The following is a 14,307-nucleotide window of genomic DNA, read 5'->3' as shown; positions in this document are numbered from 1 at the left end:
GAAAATAGGCTTAAACATAGGAGGAAGAAGGGATATAAAGTCTCATTGGCTTTAGGATTGGCTGGATTTGAGTAGTGTATTATGAAAATTTAATTGCCTTTGGTTTGCTTGTCCTCACCCCCTGGTGGTAACTGACTGCAAGTGAGGGAAATATAGCAAATTAATTAAAACTTGAAATAGAGTATACTGGCCTGTGCAGTAATTCAGCTAAAAGGTGAATGATTTGTGGGGACTGAGCATGCCCAGTGCAGACTGAATCCTCAGCAAAGGATCTGTTATATTATTATAATCTGCTCCTCAGCATCAGAGAATATTTTTCAGAGGTTAGACTGGCCTTATTTGAATGAGGTTTTGCAGATATCAGAATCTCTCAGAAGGTAATAATTTAATCATCCTGAAGCAAGCATCCAAAATTTCAGCCAAAATAGTTAATCTTTACCTAATGCTGGAGGAATTAAAGAAGTGTGAAAAGCTGGGGAATGTTAATATTGGGAAGTAATTCAAACTTTGACAATCCTAAAAGGACATAAAGAAGTTTGTCTTCATAATTTCATTCATTAAATGATTACCGCAGTATGAGAATTTAATTTTTACTTGGACAGTTAATAGTACCTTTTTCTTACCTTGTGTGTGTGTATATTTCACTAGGTCCTGGAGGTCTCAGCTGAGATTTTAAACTCCTTGTACTTGACATAACTGTGATACAAATTAATCGCAGGGGCCAAACCTGAAGTAGTGTGGATGATCTGTTGTTTTCCTCGGTCTACAGATTGGAATGGAAGATGGATGACCCATAAAAATGACATTCTTATGTATCTGCTATATTGCAAAAGTGATCCTATTTCTCCTTAGATCCATTACACTGCTTTAACCTCAGGCCTATTCTTCCTCCCATGACTGCTTTCAGTCCTTCATTTGAGAAATTCTCAATGCAAAGCTCATCAAATGCCAGGAATTTTCAGACAATCCCCAATGTCACCAGAAAGAAAGCAAACTTCCGAGGACTTTCTACACCTCATGTCATTTCAGTCTTCGACTTCCCTGGGAAACTTGGTCAGTAACCAGATGAAAATAAACATTTAAGCATTTTGAAAATGTCATTGCAGTTCTATTTTTTTCAAAATTCTTGTCATGTTCTTGGCTTATAATGTCATTGACATGACTTGGTCATGTTTTGTTAAGTTGGCCTCGCTAAGGAGAAATGCAATTTAGAACTTTGGGATGAGGTTAAGAGGCTACAAGAGATTGGTTTTGAATGTATAAAGATCAGTATTTGTCCTTATAAACAGTGCTAGATTTGCACTGATCTCCCTCTAAATCCAGCTGCTGGGTCACAGAAAAGCATCAGTTTCCTGGCAGAAGAACCAGGAAAAATGCAGAAGAGGGGGTGAGAGTATGTTTGGTGAGTAGAATGGAGATCTCCTGGGAGGTCACATAGTGCAAGGATTACAAGTTGGACAGGGTATTGGAAGGCCGTGAGAAAGTGATGGAGCTATAACTTGTCCTGAGATGGTGAGATATAAGGAACACGGCATATATCTGCCAAGGACCTGTATAGCTATACTGATTGATAAGGAAAGGCAAACCACATAGTATATTTGTGTCTTCTTTCTGTTCCTTTTGATCTTCATTCTTTTGAGACCATTTTTAGAAAGCTTAGTCATTGTGTGGTGTTAGCAATACATTTCCTGGGAGTTCTGGGACTTTCTGGGTATTGCAACATTAAATGTTTCTTAGGGAAGTGTTTTATTTATGAAGCATCTTCAAGTAGTCAAGTCAGTGTTCTGTGTTTGAGCCAAATCTACTCTCTCGTCAACACGAAACTATTCCTGCAATATTATGTCATTTTCTCTTCTTCACTTTAAACATTCTTCATGACGGTGGTAACTTGCCTATTGTAGAAGAAATAGGTTGTATTTCACTAGATGGAGTTTTGAAGAAGTGGTAAGAAAAACGTATCACTCGACATAAAACCTGAACATCGTTAAAAGTTGCCAAGTTTATTTCACTGTAACTGTATATATGTGTTCTGTGTTTTAAATCCTCATGATTTGGTGTCAGAGGAAAACAGATGACAAAAACCTACAAGACAGGAATGTTTGTTATATTCTTTTACAGTGAAGTTCTATCCCCAAATAGCTGCTAGGAAAGCAACAGTTTCAGACATATGAGACTATTTAAAAGGTTCTGTATTTATTTATAAGTTATATATAACATATATGTAAATATATTTCCAGGAATTGCCATGGAAAAAATAAATACTTGATACAGAATGTGATTTAATTAATGGTACAAAGTGTTACATACAAGCAAAACCAACAGAATAGTACTCTCTAGCACTATCTGCAACACACTTACTGTCTGCACTTACTGCAATAACTGTTCAGTTGTCAAACTGAATGTCTACTCTGTTTTATGATATAATGATAAACTATACACAAATGTACTGTGAACAGATGCAGAATATTTTAGTGAATCTTGTCTTTGATCCAAAGGAACAAAATTAAGGAACAAAGTAGGACAGAGAGCAGAATATACCCCCAATAATGCAGGAGGAAATAGTTAATGACCTCCTATGCTGTCTGGACACCCACAAGTCTATGGGACCAGATGGGATCCATCCAAGAGTACTGATGGAGCTGGTGGAGGAGCTTGCCAAGCCACTCTCCATCATCTATCAGCAATCCTGGTCAACAGGGGAGGTCCGAGGACTGGAGGCTTGCCAATGTGACGCCCATTTACAAGAAGGGTTGGAGGGAGGATCCGGGGAACTACAGGCCTGTCAGCCTCACCCTGGTACCGGGGAAGATTATGGAGTTGTTCATCTTGAGTGTGCTCACATGGCACGTGTGGGACAACCAGGCGATCAGGCCCAGCCAGCATGGGTTCATTAAAGGCAGGTCCTGCTTGACCAACCTGATCTCCTTCTATGACCAGGTGACCTGCCTAGTGAGTAAGGGAAGGGCTGTGGATGTTGTCTACCTAGACTTTGGCAAGGCCTTTGAGACTGTCTCTCATGGCATACGCCTTGAGAAGCTGGCGTCTCATGGCTTAGACAAGTGTACTCTTCGCTGGGTAAAAAACTGGATGGATGGATGAGCCCAGAGAGTTGGGGTGAATGGAGTTAAATCCAGTTGGTGGCAGGTCACAAGTGGTGTTCCCCAGGGCTCAGTATTGGGGCCAGCTCTGTTTAATATCTTTATCAATGATCTGGACATGGGGATCGAGTGCACCCTCAGCAAGTTTGCAGATGACACCAAGCTGGGAGGGAGGGTTGATCTGCTTGAGGGTAGGGAGGCTCTACAGAGGGATCTGGACAGGCTGGATCGATGGGCTGAGGCCAATTGTATGAGGTTCAAGAAGGCTAAGTGCCGGGTCCTGCGCTTGGGTCACAACAACCCCATGCAGCACTACAGGCTTGGGGAAGAGTGGCTGGAAAGCTGCCTGGTGGAAAAGGACCTGGGGGTGCCGGTTGACAGCCGGCTGAATATGAGCCAGCAGTGTGCCCAGGTGGCCAAGAAGGCCAACGGCATCCTGCCCTGTATCAGAAATAGTGTGGCCAGCAGGAGCAGGGAGGTGGTTGTTCCCCTGTACTCGGCACTGGTGAGGCCGCACCTCGAGTCCTGTGTTCAGTTTTGGGCCCCTCACTATGAGAAAGACATTGAGGTGCTGGAGCGTGTCCAGAGAAGGGCAACCGAGCTGGAGAAGGGTCTGGAGAACAAGACCTGTGAGGAGCAGCTGAGGGAGCTGGGGTTGTTCAGCCTGGAGAAAAGGAGGTTGAGGGGAGACCTTATCGCTCCCTGCAAATACCTGGAAGGAGGGTGTAGTGAGGTGGGTGCTGGTCTCTTCTGTCAGGTGGCTGGAGACAGGACAAGAGGAAATGGCCTCAAGTTGCGGCAGGGGAGGTTTAGATTGCATCTTAGGGAAAAATTTCTTTACTGAAAGGGTTGTCAGGTATTGGAACAGGCTGCCCAGGGAAGTGGTTGAGTCACCATCCCTGGAGGTATTAAAAAAGCGCATAGACAAGACACTTCAGGGCATGGTTGGTGGTTGGACTCAATGATTTTAAAGGTCTTTTCCAACCTGAATGATTCTATGATTCTATGAAAATTATAGTGGTTTTATAACTTGATAAATTGCTTTAGGTGAGTTAGAAGAGACGGAAAGGAAAGAGAAGTCTTGACAGAGCGGCAGCTTAATTGTCAGTTAAATGGATGTGATTGAAAAACCTGGGATATTGACTTCTGAAACAGAACCTTCAGTGCAGTGTTTGCTACACAGCCAGCAAAATTCCTATTTTGAGTGAACTGGAAGTGCCAACTAATCATTCCCATAAAGAAATAGGCTATAATTTTCAACACTAAGGATGCTAACACCATTTTTTTAATCATACTGCCAGTTATAGAACCTGTATTTTAGATAGCTAAAATTTTCTTCACAGTTCCAATTATATAAATGTTTTAAATGCTAATTCAAATCTACTTGGCAGTATATCTTTAATTGGTTGTGTGTTCTTCTGCTAAGGTGACTGTAGATGTACAGAACTCCTACTGGCTACCAAAAGTTTTGTTTGGTATAAGAAGATAGAAATAAGGTCCATAATTAAACTTTAAATGTAAAACCATTCCTGGCATTATTACACTTCTCAGAGCCATTCAGAGCTATGGATTTTTAAGGAGAAGATACATTGCTAAAATCACCCCCTAGATGAAACAGAATTTCTATAGAAAAGGAAATTTTCTTCTGAGAACTGTTATTCTCTCTGTTTTCTCTTAGCAAATTCAAGCTAGGGCAGTTTTGACTGCCTGGCCATTTCATTCATTAAAATGACAGCTCAAATTCTAATACTGAACATGTAGCTACCAACAAAGCTTAATACGATTCTTAGAAGTCATCAAAGATATACAAAAGCATGTGTATAGCTGCGGATGCACATAATGAGTATTGTTGTTCAAAGGGAACTGGTACAGTGTTTGCATTAAACTTTTAAAAGACTGCTTGAAAATATTCTCAGTGAGAGAGAGTTTTGTTTTCTTCCTTGTCTCAGACTTACATAAATAACTATGCATTTCAGCCTAACAAGCGGGAAGACTGATCATGGGACAAAGAAGGGAATCTCAAGCAAGACTTGGAGGATTGCTCATACTGATATTTTTTCATTCCAGATTGTTTGCATTAGGGTGCCAAGAATTTTTTATATGCGTTAAGACGAGCTGTGTGCCTGCCTACTGTCTGCACAGTCAGATCAGACTTGTATGGTTTTGGTACTGCAGATTTCAGATGGTTTGTTTGTTATAATACAGCTGGGCTTCTAAGTCTGCAGCTGAAATTACCGCAAGAAGTGGAATAGTATGTTGCTTTTCACAACTTTGTGCTGTATTTCACAGGAGCTTTTAAGCTGTGCTGCTTACAGATTTTATTGAGGTATAGATGCAAGAACAGATAGATGTCTGTTTATTTGCATAAAAGGAGTTAGTCACTTTCTGGAGCCAAAACCTTGGGGTGGGCGCTGTTTGGCCTCTATGACTTTAAGCTTTCCTATTAATGTAAAAAAGCTATTTGTCTGAGTTCAATTTTTATTTTGATATGCTAAGTTTTTTTTTAAAAAGATACTGACTGCAGTATAAAACAAACCACGCCATGGTTCTCAGTACTGAACTAGTAAACATAACTGACTCCTGTTTTATAGGAAAAATAAAGGGCTCAATAAAGGTTAAAATTGGCTGACAAAGTCATAATTAAAGAATCTCATCAAGAAACCTGATTAGTTTTATAGGCCAAGAAAAGCTAAAGTCACTCAATATTAGGGTCTTTTGTGGAAGAGAAGATGGGATATGGATGCATAAATCCATGAGAGACAAGTTCAGATATTGTGGCCCTGCCTGTGTTACAGATGTTTCTGGCAGCACACTGCTTTTATCCTCCTGTTGCCAATGGTTTGGAAACCCTGGGTAGAACACCACAGTGAGCCTACATGTCCTATACATCTCTGTCATGGGGGTATGTTGAGTCTAATACTTCTTGACTCAAATATAGACAGGGATGAGTACATCAGTGCTTCTGTGTTAATGATGGTTAATTTGGTCCTACCTTTCATGAGATGGTGCTTCATGGAGATAGGTTGGGACTGGATGTACAATTGTGGAGAAATTCCGTTTTTTTGCCCAGGTGGGCACCATGGGGCTTTTAAAACAGACTTGGGGAATTTGTGCTTAATTTATTGCCCATTAACAGAAACTTCTGATCAACATTTTGTGTATTAAGAAGAAAATAACATAAACAATTAAACAAAGAAACAGCTTTCCTCCCCCTTCCCCAAGCTCAACTTCAGCCAAACACCTATCCTCCCCACTTCCTAGTCTCAACTTCTCTCATTTTCATTGAGGGTTACACTTGGTCTGTACAAATTCCTCCAGTGAGGCGAGGAGTGGTGCAGGAGGCTGGCATTGCATGTACAGATTTTGGTCTGCGGCTCTGAGCTTCTTAGTGGTCCTTTGCTGCTGCTCTTTTGTGTAGTACCCCTGCCCTTGTGTAGGTTGCCCCTGCGCTGCAGCCCCTCAGGGGCGTCCCTTGTCTTGACATGGCATGCAGCAGTTGAGGACCTGCCACTCAACACACAACACACACACACACACCAGCGTGTGCTGTTGAAAGTGTTAATTTTATTTGATACTTAAAATGTTCATTGACTGTAGGTAGGGGATGGCTCCTCAGCCCAGTTAGAGACTTGTCTGCAAGAGAAGCGACACAAGTTCTGCTCCCCATCCCAACTAAAATCTAATTATTTTGCTTTACAGATTAGAAGAGCTTTAGCAGAGGAAGCTGAAAGAGACTTGGCCGGAGTGATTCCTGAAAGGATGTCTGAAAGGTAGGAGTCCTTGATCCAGACACAAGTCTGAGGCCAAATTCAGACATGAATTCAGTCAAGACACTGAATTCAGACATCAGTGATTTGATCTCAAATCTTCCACATCCCGTGTGAATGCCTTCTCATCCAGCTAGTTAACAAAGTGCTGTCAGTCACCACCATGACTGTGTATCTGCAAGGAGCCTAATCCTGTCATTCAGTGTGCCTTTAGTTCAACTGTTGGATATAGACACCAGGTGGTCTAATCACTGGTTTTGTGGAGATCTCAGGTGGGAGTAACGTCCCTTGCCCAGGCCAGAATATTTCAGGAATGCCAGTGACACAAGACTACAGTCATGTAGGTACATTTCAAGCCAAGAAGGAATGTGCTAGTGTTTTCAGGCACTTCGAACATGAGGTAGATGTTTGCCTGGGTTATTCTGAGATGCACTATTGGTCCTAAAGGCTTAAAATCCTGTTTTAAGCACCAAAGGGCATGAGTTTATACATGGGATTCATTTAGTAATTTCATATTAAAATAACAGAAGAAACTACAAAAAACTATGGAAGAATAGGGTCCTTTTGATAAGGTCTGATGATAGACAAACTGTTCATGGTTCCACATATTTCTTGATTAGAAAAGCCTCATTATATTCCTTTTTCCTGGTAAGATATTGTACCAAACATAATAAATTGAAATAAGTTGCTGAATGTTTAATTTATTTCATCATCTGTAGAAATATCTGGCAGAGACTTTTGTGGGGGGATGTAGTAGCTGCTTTGCATTTCTTAATACTTCCAGTTTATAAATGTAACTAAGTAGAGCATTAAAAATGAATGTGATTGTCCAGAACATCACAATAGTTGCAGTTCAGTGCACTGGGACCACACACACAGCTTCCATCTGTTGACAGGGACAGCGTAAATTTGTGATTATCTCTGATATTTTGCAGTGAAGTATGTGTCTGTATTTTGTTTGTCAGAACATTTGTTTCTCTTATTTTGGCTTACTGGGACAAGACTCCTTTCTTTTTCCCTAATAGAATATTCTACTTCTGACTAAGGTGCATTTAAAAAATATTATCTGTTATTTTCAAACCACTCATATCTCACAAAAAGAGTACTATGTTGTAGTTATTTGTTGTTATTCTTACGGTAGGTATACACTTAAGGTCATTGTATTGCTTGCTCAGTGCTTCTGAGCTTCCTTTGGTGACTGAATTTGCAAAGTACTGAGCGCTGCTACTGATAGAGGTAGGCTTTAAACCACTTACTTAATTCCACTGAAATCTATGGTACTACTTGTGTCCTTAAGGGTAAGCATGTGATCAGTATTTTGCTGGACTAGGGTCAGAAAGCTCAGTGCTTTGCAGCCTGGCTTATTAAGCACTGATAATGCAGTTTTAAAATCTTAATTTAAAGCTTAGCTGGACAAGGCAAGATTTCTATCAGGTAATGCAATCTGCTTGTGATCCTCTCTTCAGTTTCCAGTGTAATGTTAGCTTGTCTATAGACAGAAGTGCATCAGGGCCACTTGCATAGTAAATGAAGGGCTGCCCAAGTCATAGGGTAATGCATTGACAATGCATTTATCTAGCAGATTTAACTCTGGTTTTTAGAATAAGTCCTAACTGTATATCATGTATAAACACAAACATGTCTGATGCCCAGCATGACTCATGTTTAGTTATTAATACAATCCTTGAGATAAGGTATTTGACAAGAACATGCCTTTATGCATGCTGAAACTAAGACGGTTATATAATACCAGGAGTAGCAAACAACTTTTTCAAAGTCTCATGGAAACCATTCAGGAGTGGGAACAGAATGCCAATTTCATTATCACCTATAAGGAGCCAAACAATGAGGCATTGTAAGCTCACAGACTGTGCTCAGAACAGAGGTTTAAGTGCATCAGGCAGTCGGTAAACTCAGTCAGGCTAAATCCTGTCAGATGGAATATGTCTGTTAACAAAGCCATTAAGTGTATTTTAAATGTTAAAACTTTTGTGAGGAATGTTCATAGGATGAACAAGGGAGGGTGCAACGAACCAGGCAGTAAAGTTCGTAGTATTAGTGGGTCCACAGTAGTTTTTTATCCACTGGTCTCAGGAGATTTTATGATGTATGCTGCTGTTTTTATGTGCATTTTACAGATCTGAAAATGAAGAACTTAGGGGCTGTGCTCAAAGGGAAGAAATGAAGGAAGATGCTAGAGAGGTAGAGAGGAAGTGTTGAAAATAGTTTTTGATTGCAGTGTTTTTATGGGGGAGAGGAATTCTGATGAACCGAGTTTTGAATAACTACTGATATTGCAATTTACCAAGTTACCAATTTTATGTTACAGTATAAAGGTAGTGGTAAGAATCTATTTCTACAATTCTCTTGGGTTTCTAAGAAAGTTCTATTTTTTTACCTGAACAATTAATTAAGAAACTGCAAGAAAAAAAAGATCAATGAACAGGGTCAGTGAAAAAGGAGATTCCCTTTGCCTAGTTACATCCACCACTTAAATAACAGGCTGGATTTAAGAGAGAGAAGAGCCAAGATGGATCTGACTATATAGAAGCACTGCCCTGAGTCAGGAACCTTCTGGAAAAGTCTACAATGTCCTTTAAAGAAATCACAAGAGAAATGGTGTCCTGGTTAATGATAAAGGACTACAGCTGTGATACTTCTAATTTAGTCTAATTATAGCACTTTCACAATAGTACTTTTCTACTTGAGAATACAAAATTGGAAAGCTTTGTATCTCCTGGTACCCTCTAAATATCCAGAAGTTTTGTCAAAGATCATGCGGGACAGAATGTGTTAAATCAACACTTCCTCCCTTTTGCTCTGTACACCTTCAGGTAAAATAAATTCCTTTCAACTTAACAAGGATACAGACAGCTGTTTTTCAGACTGAAACAGTGATTTGATGAAGGAGTCAGAATTTTAATGTTTGGAGACTCTCTTGTGTTGGTGGAATAGCTCTTTCAGGCATTTCCTGAAAAGGACAGAGGCAGAGTACCGCCAAATAATACCTGCAGTGCTCTTCAGGAAGTTCTGCCTAGAAGAACCTCCGTCTATCTTCTTGGCAGAGGTGACAATAAAGATTTTCCTCTTGAATTTATTTCTCAGCAGCAGTTAGCTTTTATCTTCCAAACAGAGCCAACTGCATTCAATAAAAATCATGTTCAGAAATGTTGACAAGGAAGAAGGATCCAACCTGCTGAACTTTTACAGAAGTGTTGATATTCACATGCATCCCTCACACATTGCAAGGCTAGCAGTTACATGTAATAAACCCCAGATTGTCCTTTAGTGATGTGATCCCAGTGTAAATTTTTTCTGCTCATACTTATTAAAAGGAATAGTAGGGCGTTATTCCTTTATGGTGCCATTGACTCTGTAATTTGAATCTAATTGTGGTGAATCATATCACTCTTTGCAAGTAAGACATTATAGTCCCCTCTTCACAGGCAAGAAAACCCAGAAGAATTTGTAATTTGTAGCAGGTGTTAGAGCTATATGTGATAAAACCATGTAAGGAATTTGATACCTTGACGGTTAGTTCTGTGTGCTGATGCAGCTATTCTTCACCAGCACCCCCACAAAGCAGAAGAGTGGGAAAAGTTGTGGGTGGGATTTTTAATTCATTTCCAGGGTTTTTCAATGAAGATTCTGCCATACCAAATATAGGACTTGTCAGTGTTCAAAATAATATAATGTAAGGGAATTTGCAATACGTTTTTGTTTCTATTTGTTTTACTTTCACAGGTTCTCCAGGGAATTTTTTTTCTTTAAAATTCCCAGGATGACAGAAGAGTCCTTGGTGACAAGTTGTTATAAGAACCTTCTTTCTCTTAGTGCGAATTCTTATGTGAAAAAGTTTGAAAATATTTTTTCTGTTACAACACTTACACATTATGGAATTTAGGAAGGCCTAACAGGGACAGTGAAACCCAGCTAACATCCATTTCACAAGAACAGTAGCATCTCTCATTTTGAGGAACATGTGAATTTATATCCAGATTGGGACTTACGTCTAACTCTAGCTGTAAACTTTCTCAAATTGTTGTCTGTTGTTTCTGTGGATCCACAAATCCCCATTGCCACGCAAGTATAAAACAAAATTATTGCAAACCTCAACAGTAACAATAAAACAATAAAATGTAGAGTCCAGGCTAGCAAAATGAACCCACCACAAGATGCTACTTGAGAGGTCTGAGAGAATTTATCCATTAAGTTAGAAATAGAACTCAAAATTCTTATATTTCATGTGCAGCCTCAATATTAACACAGCATGCAGGCATTGTGGGCACCAGGATTCATACAGTAAAGTAGGGAGGACCAAAAAGTCCATAACTTCAGACTGAATTTAGAATTTGAATTGGACTATAGTAAATTACTTCATAAGATGTCCTCATCTCAAATTTCTTCTAGTATCATCTATTTGAGCCCCCTTCTTAACTCAGCCAGAATAACCCTTCAGGTTTTTATTCCCTGAGGACCTGCCATAATGTCAAATGGGACTGAGATATTTTCCTCAGCTGTGGTCCAGACTTTTTTCAGTTTTGAGCAACAGGTGCTAGTGTTAGGACCAGTTCTCACCTCCTTACTTTTCCCCATAGATTTTGTAGACTTATGCTTCCCAGACTGGACTTCCAGCTCAGATGTTCCAGTCTGTGACCTAGGGAAGCCAGAACATTTAGCTGCTTTAACATCAACACACTCTTATTCTGTCACCACTGAGTTAAACAGAGGTAACAAATGTTTCTAAAATTGAGCTTTTCTTCTTGAGAAAGATTCAAATGTAATCATGTAAAAGGAGCTGAAGTCATATGTTTATTTCCAATATACTAGTTATGTATTTCATGGAAAACTAGCAATCTGTAAGATGAATTAATGTTTTCAAAACTAATATCCATATGTAGGATCCTCCCCTGAAAACATAGTTTATGTGCCTGACCTTTGAAGCCACCTTATTATAGAGCTTTGGCTGAAACGTTGGTTGTGTAATCAAGCTAGGATTTGGTTGGTTTGTTTTTCTTCTGTTAGTCATGAATGGGTTAGGAATGAACTAGCATGGTTTGCGATGACAGATTTAATATGTTGTTGTCCTCCAGCTTTTTCACAGAGTTCTGTCTGTGTGTATGTTTACATGTACATATGCTTGCGAGAATTAATAAAGCTACAGAGTCTAGGTTTTTCACAGTGAGAAGTCAGTAGTGTCTCTGTTGGAGACTGCTCATGCTTGTCTTCGTTTGTCAGTGTTTTTATTTAGCCACAAAACAGAATTAACTAAAAATGCTTCATTTCAATTAAGAGTTTTGGCTTAGGTCCTTAGACCGATTTTCAGGACATCCAGATGCAAGGAAATTTTGGTATTTGCTCCAGACTTTATTCCCTGCACTTGTTTCCAGAAAGCCAATATAAATCAGAGTTTGTAAACAAGACAGAAGGTAAAAAAGAAGCAACTTTTTGAGCGTTCCTACTTGGCATGGGAAGTCAGTATTATATAGCTGACTATCTCCCTAGGTTAGGGACATTCTCCTGCCGTGTGCGTGTCATCCTTTGAGCCCAGGTTTTACTGGTGTGATAACACTGAATTTGTGTAAATGGTGTCATGTGTGTTTCAAGGTCTGTTGTTAAAACCCAGCCCTATATAGGAATGCCTTTTTATTCCTCATGCCAAATTTTCCTTGGGATGGAAGCTCTAAGTACACTGTTGCTTTACACTTCTAGGCTTGAATGCCTCTTTTTATAGCAGGTAGTAGATATACTTCCTTTTGTTCAATGTAGTAGCTGTTATTTTATCACAAATTTGCTTCTGAGTATGTGTGAGGTAGGTTGGCAGCAGTTTCTGTCAGCTGCTCACATGACTTATTTTCATCATTTTGTGCGTCTCTCTCTAACTGAAGTTATGTTGTCATCCAAGCCAAAATTCATTATGCTGAGACACACATGGTAATGTTATGATTATCTCTTAGTATTACTGGAAATAGGCATCAAATAATGTGTGATGTGTTGTTTTGAGTTCTTTTCTATCATAAATTCTGTAAGTGATGTGGCAATTGAGGTAAACAAGATTATGTGCAAAGTGTGCGTCACTAGAAGATAGTAAAAATTGCTCTTTTTTGTACTTTCCATATTCCAGAAACTTATAACTCATGCTTGCTCATTTTCATCTGTCTCAGCTAGTGATGACAAACCAAGAGAGAAAATAAGAACACAGCAGAACTTACCTGGGATCTCAAATAGCGAACTTCTCTCCTAGCATGGGCTTGTCTTGTATACATTGTTTTGCTTCCCATTTCTAGGTGCAAATGAAATAGATGAAAAATGTAATGAGATGGAGTCTTTTCTACTTTTGACTTTCGAATGCAAACTGGCAGGCAGGATGATGACAGATTGTTGAACACTGTGGATCACTTTGGTTGCAATCTTATTTTTAGTGGACAGTTTTGGAAACTTCAAAACTGAAAAACATTCTCAGTTGAAGACAGAACAACTGAGCAGGCATCACAACTTTATTTGTCCGTTCACCAGTAATGTTCTTGTCCAGCTAGAAGCATGTAGAAGCTAGCATGTAGTAGGCTTGATGGGCAGTATGTAGATTGAGTTTGCATTATGGATGTTCATCCTCATAATTGTTTTCTAAATAATGTCTAGAAGTATAGTTATGAGAACACTTTTTAGTCTTCCAATCCAGCAGTGCAGACCTATGCTGTTTTCCAGCCTTATGTCAAGGCCAATCTGTATGTTCACCAGTCTTTCCCCCCTGTGCCTACACTTGATTCCTGTGGAAATGAAATCCCATGCATGGGCTGGCAGGGCATTGGGGCCATATTTTGGCAAATCCCTGGTCAGCATAATGAGAGAACAGTATTCCAGGGATCTGGAAGGAACTGGGTCTCAAATCTTGATGGAGGTTTTCCCAAAATCTTCTATGGGCAAAAGTAAACTTGGGAACAGAGTGCTTTAAGGGGAAAACTGAATAGAAATAAAGTGGAAGCAGGGGAGAAAAGGGCAGATGGGATTCGGTAAGAAAGAAGGAAAGGTGAGCATGCTTGGCAGTGGGAGTGGGATAGTGAAATGAGGAGAGGTGGATTCCCTCTTTTCTGTGGATACTGTTCAACAGACGGACAGTAAATGCAGACAAAAGTGACAGAATGTGCACCATTGAGTGGTCTGGTAACACCAGCAGACCTGAGGGGATCTTAATTTCCTGGTGCACCTCCTGTTGAAAGGAGCTCTGGAGGCTTCCTCGCAAAGTATAGGACCTTGTCTCTTCTCTACTAAGCTCAAAGCAGTGGCTTCTTTGAAGGCTTGCCTCAGGGTTTGAGGTTTTTATTTAATACTGATAGTTATGAAAGAAAGTGGGCTGAGGTTTAATTCTCTTCATTGCCATCACTGGATTTGTTTATTCCAGGCTTGGAGCAGGTTCCGGTTTTCATGAGAAATTGTCCCCTGAA

The sequence above is a fragment of the Buteo buteo genome, chromosome 6 (genome assembly GCF_964188355.1).
Source record: "Buteo buteo chromosome 6, bButBut1.hap1.1, whole genome shotgun sequence".
Lineage (NCBI taxonomy): Eukaryota > Metazoa > Chordata > Aves > Accipitriformes > Accipitridae > Buteo > Buteo buteo.
Note: the sequence above shows the minus strand (reverse complement) of the source record.